At 38.2% G+C, this 6,528-nt stretch overlaps 1 long non-coding RNA gene across 1 annotated transcript; it reads right to left on the bottom strand.

The window, feature by feature from the left end:
* Nucleotides 1–1,097: 1,097 nt before the first annotated feature.
* On the bottom strand, nt 1,098–6,205 carry LOC119878364. The gene is made up of 3 exons (XR_005386808.1): nt 5,795–6,205; nt 3,622–3,786; nt 1,098–1,212 (listed from the first exon to the last, which is right to left on the bottom strand). It is a non-coding gene; the product is annotated as an uncharacterized LOC119878364 (long non-coding RNA).
* Between the last annotated feature and the right edge of the window lie 323 nt (nt 6,206–6,528).

Here is a 6,528-nt window from a genome sequence, read left to right as displayed (position 1 = left end):
ATAGAAACCACATGGGATTCAGCAACAGATCTCTGATCAGTCTTCCTGTTCTTGACTCAGACATTTAATAAGGCCTTTAATTCAGACATGAGTTAATATGTCAAACTGGCAGGAAAATAACTTATTAAGTACATAAGAATATGAATTCAAGTAAGTATGAGGAATGCACTAAAAGTCTTTAAAACTGCCAGTATGAAAAGGATCAAGAATTGTACTCCCTATTTTTTCTTCAGAAGAGGTAATATAGCTGCCAGTATTTCTGAATATTCCAGCCAAAGCTTGGAAAATAGCATGGCGGAAGGTACGAGGTACTTGAGTTGATTTTCACGATGGAATTTTATTTATACAGAGACCATTCATTGACTGTTTAGTTAGAAAAGACCTTAAAGAGTTATATAATCTATCTTTCCACATCTAGTCAAGGCCACAATTAGATCATGATGGGATTCTACCCAATATATTTTTAAAGACCCTCAAATAAAGAGATGTTCCATTATTAATTTTATGCCTCGCCTGAAACTCTCATCCTTTATATGGAACTAATTACTTTTCTGGTTGATGCTAGAGAGTGTGAATAGCCAGAAACCATTCTCTGACAAAGGTTAGAAGATTATTTTTCAATTTCCTTTAAGTATTTTAATTCTAGAAGCTTTTAACTTTTCTTCAAAGTTTGTACTTTTAAACTTTTGATTACATCTGTGCTCTGCTCCAAATCCCTAATGCATACATTTGGGTATGTTCTGCATTCCTAATAGCTCCTAGGTGATGCTGATGGTTCAAGGACCATAGTCTTGCTTGCTTGCTTAATTGAAGTATAGTTGACACACAATGTTACATAAGTTTTAAATGTACAACATAGTGATTCAGCAACTCTGTACATTATCCTATGTTCACCACAAGGATAACTACCATCTGTCACCATACAACACTGTTACAACACCGCTGACTACATTCCCTATGCTGTAACTTTCATACCTGTGATTTATTCATTCTGTAACTGGAAACCTATATACCTCCCACTCCCCTTCACCCATTTGCCCCTCCCCCCACTGCCTTGCCCTCTGGCATCCACCAGTTTGCTTATTCTGTATTTATGGGTCTATTTTTGCTTTTTTTTGTTTATTTGCTTTGTGTTTTTTTTTTTAACCACACGTTGAAGAGCAAGGTTGCAAAGAACTTAGTTATAGCTTACTTCAGACTTTTCTTCTTAACCTAGAAAGACAAATAGTACCCAGTTAGATACAGTCTTTACAGAAAGCAGTGGACATAGATAGAGATGGAAAAACTATTTTAAGGGTATTATTGGTATAGAGAAATATTTGTAAAAACAAAATAAGAAAGCTATTTCTGTAGCATAGTGACTAGACTGCGATATAAATATGAATACTATATACAATGGTGACTTATCCTGTAATTGCTGATTGCTTTAGTTATGAATTTTTAATTCACACTTTATAACTAGATTTAGACTTATTTTACTCCCCTTTGATGAAATTATTTTTCTCTACTTATTTTTTCTTTTTCTTTTTTTTTTTTAATGATTTTATTTGTTCATGACAGAGAGAGAGAGAGGCAGAGACATAGACAGAGAGAGAAGCAGGTTCCTTGCAGGGAGCCTAAAGGGGGACTCGATCCCAGGACCCCAGAACCGTGACCTGAGCCCAAGGCAGACGTTCAACTGCTGAGCTACCCAGGTGTCCCAATTTTTCATAACATGAATATATGAAATTACTTTATACAAAGAAAGTTCACATGTGGAAATGCAGTATTGCAAATACCATAAACCAAATACATTTTTATATTTTGTAATTCAAGCTAACATTTAGATTGGGGTGCCTGGGTGGCTCAGTCAGTTGTACATGGGACTCTTGATTTTGTCTCAGGTCCTGATCTCAGGGCTGTGAGATTGAGCCCAGCCTGTGGCTCCATCCTGAGCGTGGAGTCTGCTTAGATTTCCTCTCTCCCTCTGCCCCACTCCACTGGAACAGCTGAGGGCAGCATGGAAAACCTCAAATGTCTCTGTGAGGAGGCCTACCAGAAGACATATCAAAACTGCAGAGGCAAGGCCTCTATCGTACTTCCAAATGCCAAGTCTCCCGCAGAGTACATCTGATTTGTCAAGCCTAGATCACATTCAGAATTCAAGCTGCAAGGCAGTCTGGAAAATGTAGATCTTAAGTTTCTAGTCTCTATGACCTGAGAAGGCCAACTAGAAAAGGGGTGGAATGAATGGTGGTCACCAATACTTTATACCCTGTCCTAGGACTATTGTTCTAGAATAGAAGCTCAACATCTACATGGGATGATGTTCTTTTTTGTCAATTCTGACAAGTCAGTATATCAATCTATCAATAGTCTTCCTGATCTTGGTCAAACCATAAAAGTTTGATATTCTCAGAAACATACCAGAATGAGGCAATCTTAGATTTGAAATAATCGTGTTATTTAAAGATTTTATTTATTTGAGAAGGAGAGAGTAAGCACAAGTGGGAGTGGGGAGGGGCAGAGGCAGAAGGAGAAGCGGGGAGCCCAGTGTGAGATCATGACCTGGGCCAAAGCCAGACACTTAACTGACTGAGACACCCAGGCGCCCCTTGAAATAATCACTTTATTTTTGGATCGGTGCCTTTATATATATATATATATATATATTTTTTTTTTAGCTAGAAAATGCATTCTTCAGGTAAAATATCCCTTGGAAACATTATACATAAGTAAATAAATAAATAGCTACCCTCCTCAAAGTGGCGGTAGGGCTTGTTGGCAGAAATATTTTGGGCTTTCTGTGTATTCCAGGTGGTTGCTTAGGTCTTCCAGATTCCCTTAAAGTTAGCTTGAGACCATGTGATGGCTTTCCGGCCCTAAAACCCCTGTGGATCCTCCATTCCTTTCTTCCCATTACAGACAGTGGAGTCTGTGTATTGATACATAATAGCATCACACTATGATGACAGCTGGACCCTACGCTTACTAGATGGAAGAGGTCTTTTGCCTTATGCTGGTGTTTGTGGGGAGAGAAATAAACATTCATGATAGGATACCATTGAGATCGTATGTCATTGCAGCATAGCCTGGCTCTCTTGACAAATGTGGGCCTGAAGTCCTGCAGTCTCCACCTCTCATTCTTCCAATGCCAGCCTCTTTGCCTCTCCTTTTCTCTCTGCTTTCTACTTGCCTCCCAAGGCAAATCTACATCGCTACTTCCGGGTGCACAGTTTGTAAACCATTACTCTCGGCTTTTCAAGTACCCCCTCCTCTGGTTTTAAAAATATAAAAAACTGTGTGATAAATGAGTATTACTTTATAGATAAATGGAGGATAGGAGTGGGGTAGAAATGATGTTAAAATAGGCACAAGGGGTCCCAATTTCTGAAATAAAAATTACTACAGATACTATATCTAACCACTTGAAAATAGTATATTTGACTAGCAATAGAAATAAAGTTATATTAATCAAATAAATGGGAGCTATATTAATCAATCACAGAACATTCTACCTAATGAAGAACATTATCATAATATACTATAATTAATCAGCTCATGAAAAGCAATCTCAACAAATAGATCACAAAATTCAGAAGGGTTTATTTGAAAGATTGACAGGTTTTGGGGGGAACAGACCTATTGCATAACTCATCCAGGAATTTGATTACTTTCTTTTCCTCATCAAACATTTCCCTGCAATAATCTTAGGCACCAGAGATCAAGCAGTTGACCTCACTGATACATTGGAGGTCAGACTGTTTCTGTCAGCTTCTCTCTGGGATCCATGGTGTCCATGAATGTCTAGAAGGTCAGAAGGAAGAATGTTAATGGACTGAATATGGATCTATCTGCATTTACAAAGCAAGCTTCTAATCCATTCACACCTCAGCTCAGATGCCACCTCTTAGGGAGATCTTCCCTGACCACCTTATCTGAAATAGCTGTACTTTCCTCCCTGATCACTTTCTAGGCCTCGCTTTACCTTATTTTCTTCATACCACTTATCACTGATTGAAATTCTATTGTTTATTGTCCTATTTCTTCACTAGCACGTAAGCCCCACAAAGAGAGGTGCACCTGGGTGGTTCAATAAATTGAGCATCTGACTCTTGGTTTTAGCTCAGGTCATGAGATCAAGTCCTGTATCAGGCTCTGTACTCAGCACAGAATCTGCTTGAGATTCCCTCCCCTCCCCTCATTTGCTCATTCTCTCACTCAAATAAATGTTTAAAAAAAAAAAAAAAAAGCTCCACAAAGAGAGAGCTTTTGTTTAACATCACTGTAACTCCAACAAATACATTGCCTGGTACATTACATAGTAAGAATTCAATATTTCTTATATTTCCTATGGTTCTTTGCCAGACACAGTGGAGAGTTTCCTCTGATCTTTTCTATGAGAACCTGGTAGGGCTTTTGGAGATAAAACTCATTCCACCTTCCCAAGGCTGGATCCCACTCTGGAGTTTTTAATTCTCAAATTTGCACAGAGCCTCCAGCAATTTGTCAATTACAATTTAGGTTTCCTATGCCATAAATGGGTCTCTAGAAGGTTTTTCCTGCGTGGGATTCACCTATCTGTCTCTATAATTTTTGAGGCAGGGGTTTGCCCTATGACCTCAGTTCTCTAATGGATCCCAGAATTGTTGTTGATTCAGCTATTTTTATGTGGATAGGAGAGATAACTTCCAAGTTCTTTTTGTGCTGGACTGGACACTGGAAACCATTCAAAAATTTTACTAAATAAGTGAATAAATGCTATAAGAATGTACAGCTATCAGCTGCCTCACTATTCTAGTTTTGTAAATCTGAACTTTATTTTAATCAATCACAACATATTATACAGGAAGAGATGAATTCTCATGCCAGTGAATGGCACTTCTCTGATGACTGAACTTTTGGACTGAACATCATATTATTTGCATAATATGGAAAGTGGTATATAAAAGTTACATTATTTATTAATTAATAATTCCTTAAACTGAAAGCAACATATTCTAAATGTATTGATTGTGGTATAGGCTAAGCTGCAATAACAGATACTTCCATAAATCATTGGTTCAAATATAATAGAAGATTATTTCTCTCTCTTACAGTCTGGAAGGAGATGGTTGCCCAGGTTGGGGTGGGAAAAAGATCAGATAGAGCCCCAGGCTGAGTTCAAAGAGAATATGTAACCGGATCCTGGCTGTTTAGTTAGGAAGGATTGTATATGATCCAAATATAAAGTGTGTATATGTGTGTACAGGGCTCAGATGAATCAATTTTAGCATAGCATTCCATTTGAAGAAATATATACTCCAGTAGCCCAACAGAAATTAAAAGACATTTTAATATTTTATGTGCATTTCTCAAGAACTATTAGGGAGATCTGTGCCATAACCCACAACAATACTTTAAAAAATATTATCTGTCTTCCACACTTCTTTCGTACTCCGTGTTTTTTGCAGTCTTCTCAAAATCCCCCAATTCCCCTGACACCCACCTTTTATGGCTTTTCTGTCTTCTTCCTCCTGCCCCCACCTTAAGCTCTTTCTTATTTAGATCAATTTAGAATTGAGCTTCTTTTTATGGTTTCATTTCTGCTTTGCTCATTACCTGGATTCTCCACAAGAAAGAACCCAGGGCTGACCCAGAAAGCAAATATCCTTTCCCTTACTTCACTGCAGCTCTGGCCCAGTTGCTCTCCCTGTCTTCTAATTTTGCATTACAAAAACACCAAGAACTAGACTGGCAAAGAAAGACTTGCTTAAGGTGGTGGGGGAAGGGTAGAATCTGCACAGACAGGACTGGGGAGGCAGTGAATACTTACACGTTAAGACGTCTTGTTTCCATCACACATATATCATTAAGAGCTCAAGTGAGGATAATGTGGACTGCTATAACTCCAAAACAGATGGAAAATCTCTCAGTTTAAAAATATTCACAAAGCTAGATTTATGCAGATGTTCCACCTGAAGGCAGCGCTGAACAAATTAATGCTCACTGTGGACTATGAAAGTCTAATCTATAAAGTGAAAAGGGAAGAGAAGGAAACTGAAAATTACTGAGCACTTACTCAGTATTGGGTTAAGCTCTTTAAAGAATGTCATGTTATTTAAAATCCCCCCATAACCCTTCAGATCAGTGTTCTCGGCTTGGGGATCTATAGACCATATTCTCACTCATATGTGAGTGCTGAGATTGAAAAATGCTTGTGTTTTCATACCAAAAATAGCATGAAAATGTTTAACACGATATAGTGTGAGTGCCTGACATTAACCTTTTTGATTGTAATGTAGGTGCCTGACATCAAGCTTTTGATTGCTGAGGTATTCATTTCAAATAAGTCCATCTCAAATAAACATACTGCCAGCTGTATGACACAGCTAAACAACTGTGCTAAGGAGTTAGGCTGCCCTCACCTGTGAAGGTCCCTTTTCAGAAAGCTCTGTGTCACCTAGATAGATGATTGCTTGAGTCAACCCAATTTTTCTTTCTTGCACCCCAATTCCTGCTTGGGATGCTGTAAATTCTCCAATAAAGAGTGAACCCAAGAAACCCTAG

The sequence above is a fragment of the Canis lupus genome, unplaced genomic scaffold (assembly GCF_011100685.1).
Source record: "Canis lupus familiaris isolate Mischka breed German Shepherd unplaced genomic scaffold, alternate assembly UU_Cfam_GSD_1.0 chrUn_S1545H1733, whole genome shotgun sequence".
Classification (NCBI taxonomy): domain Eukaryota; kingdom Metazoa; phylum Chordata; class Mammalia; order Carnivora; family Canidae; genus Canis; species Canis lupus.
The sequence above is the reverse complement of the archived record's forward strand: the minus strand, read 5'-3'. Positions and strand labels throughout refer to the sequence as shown.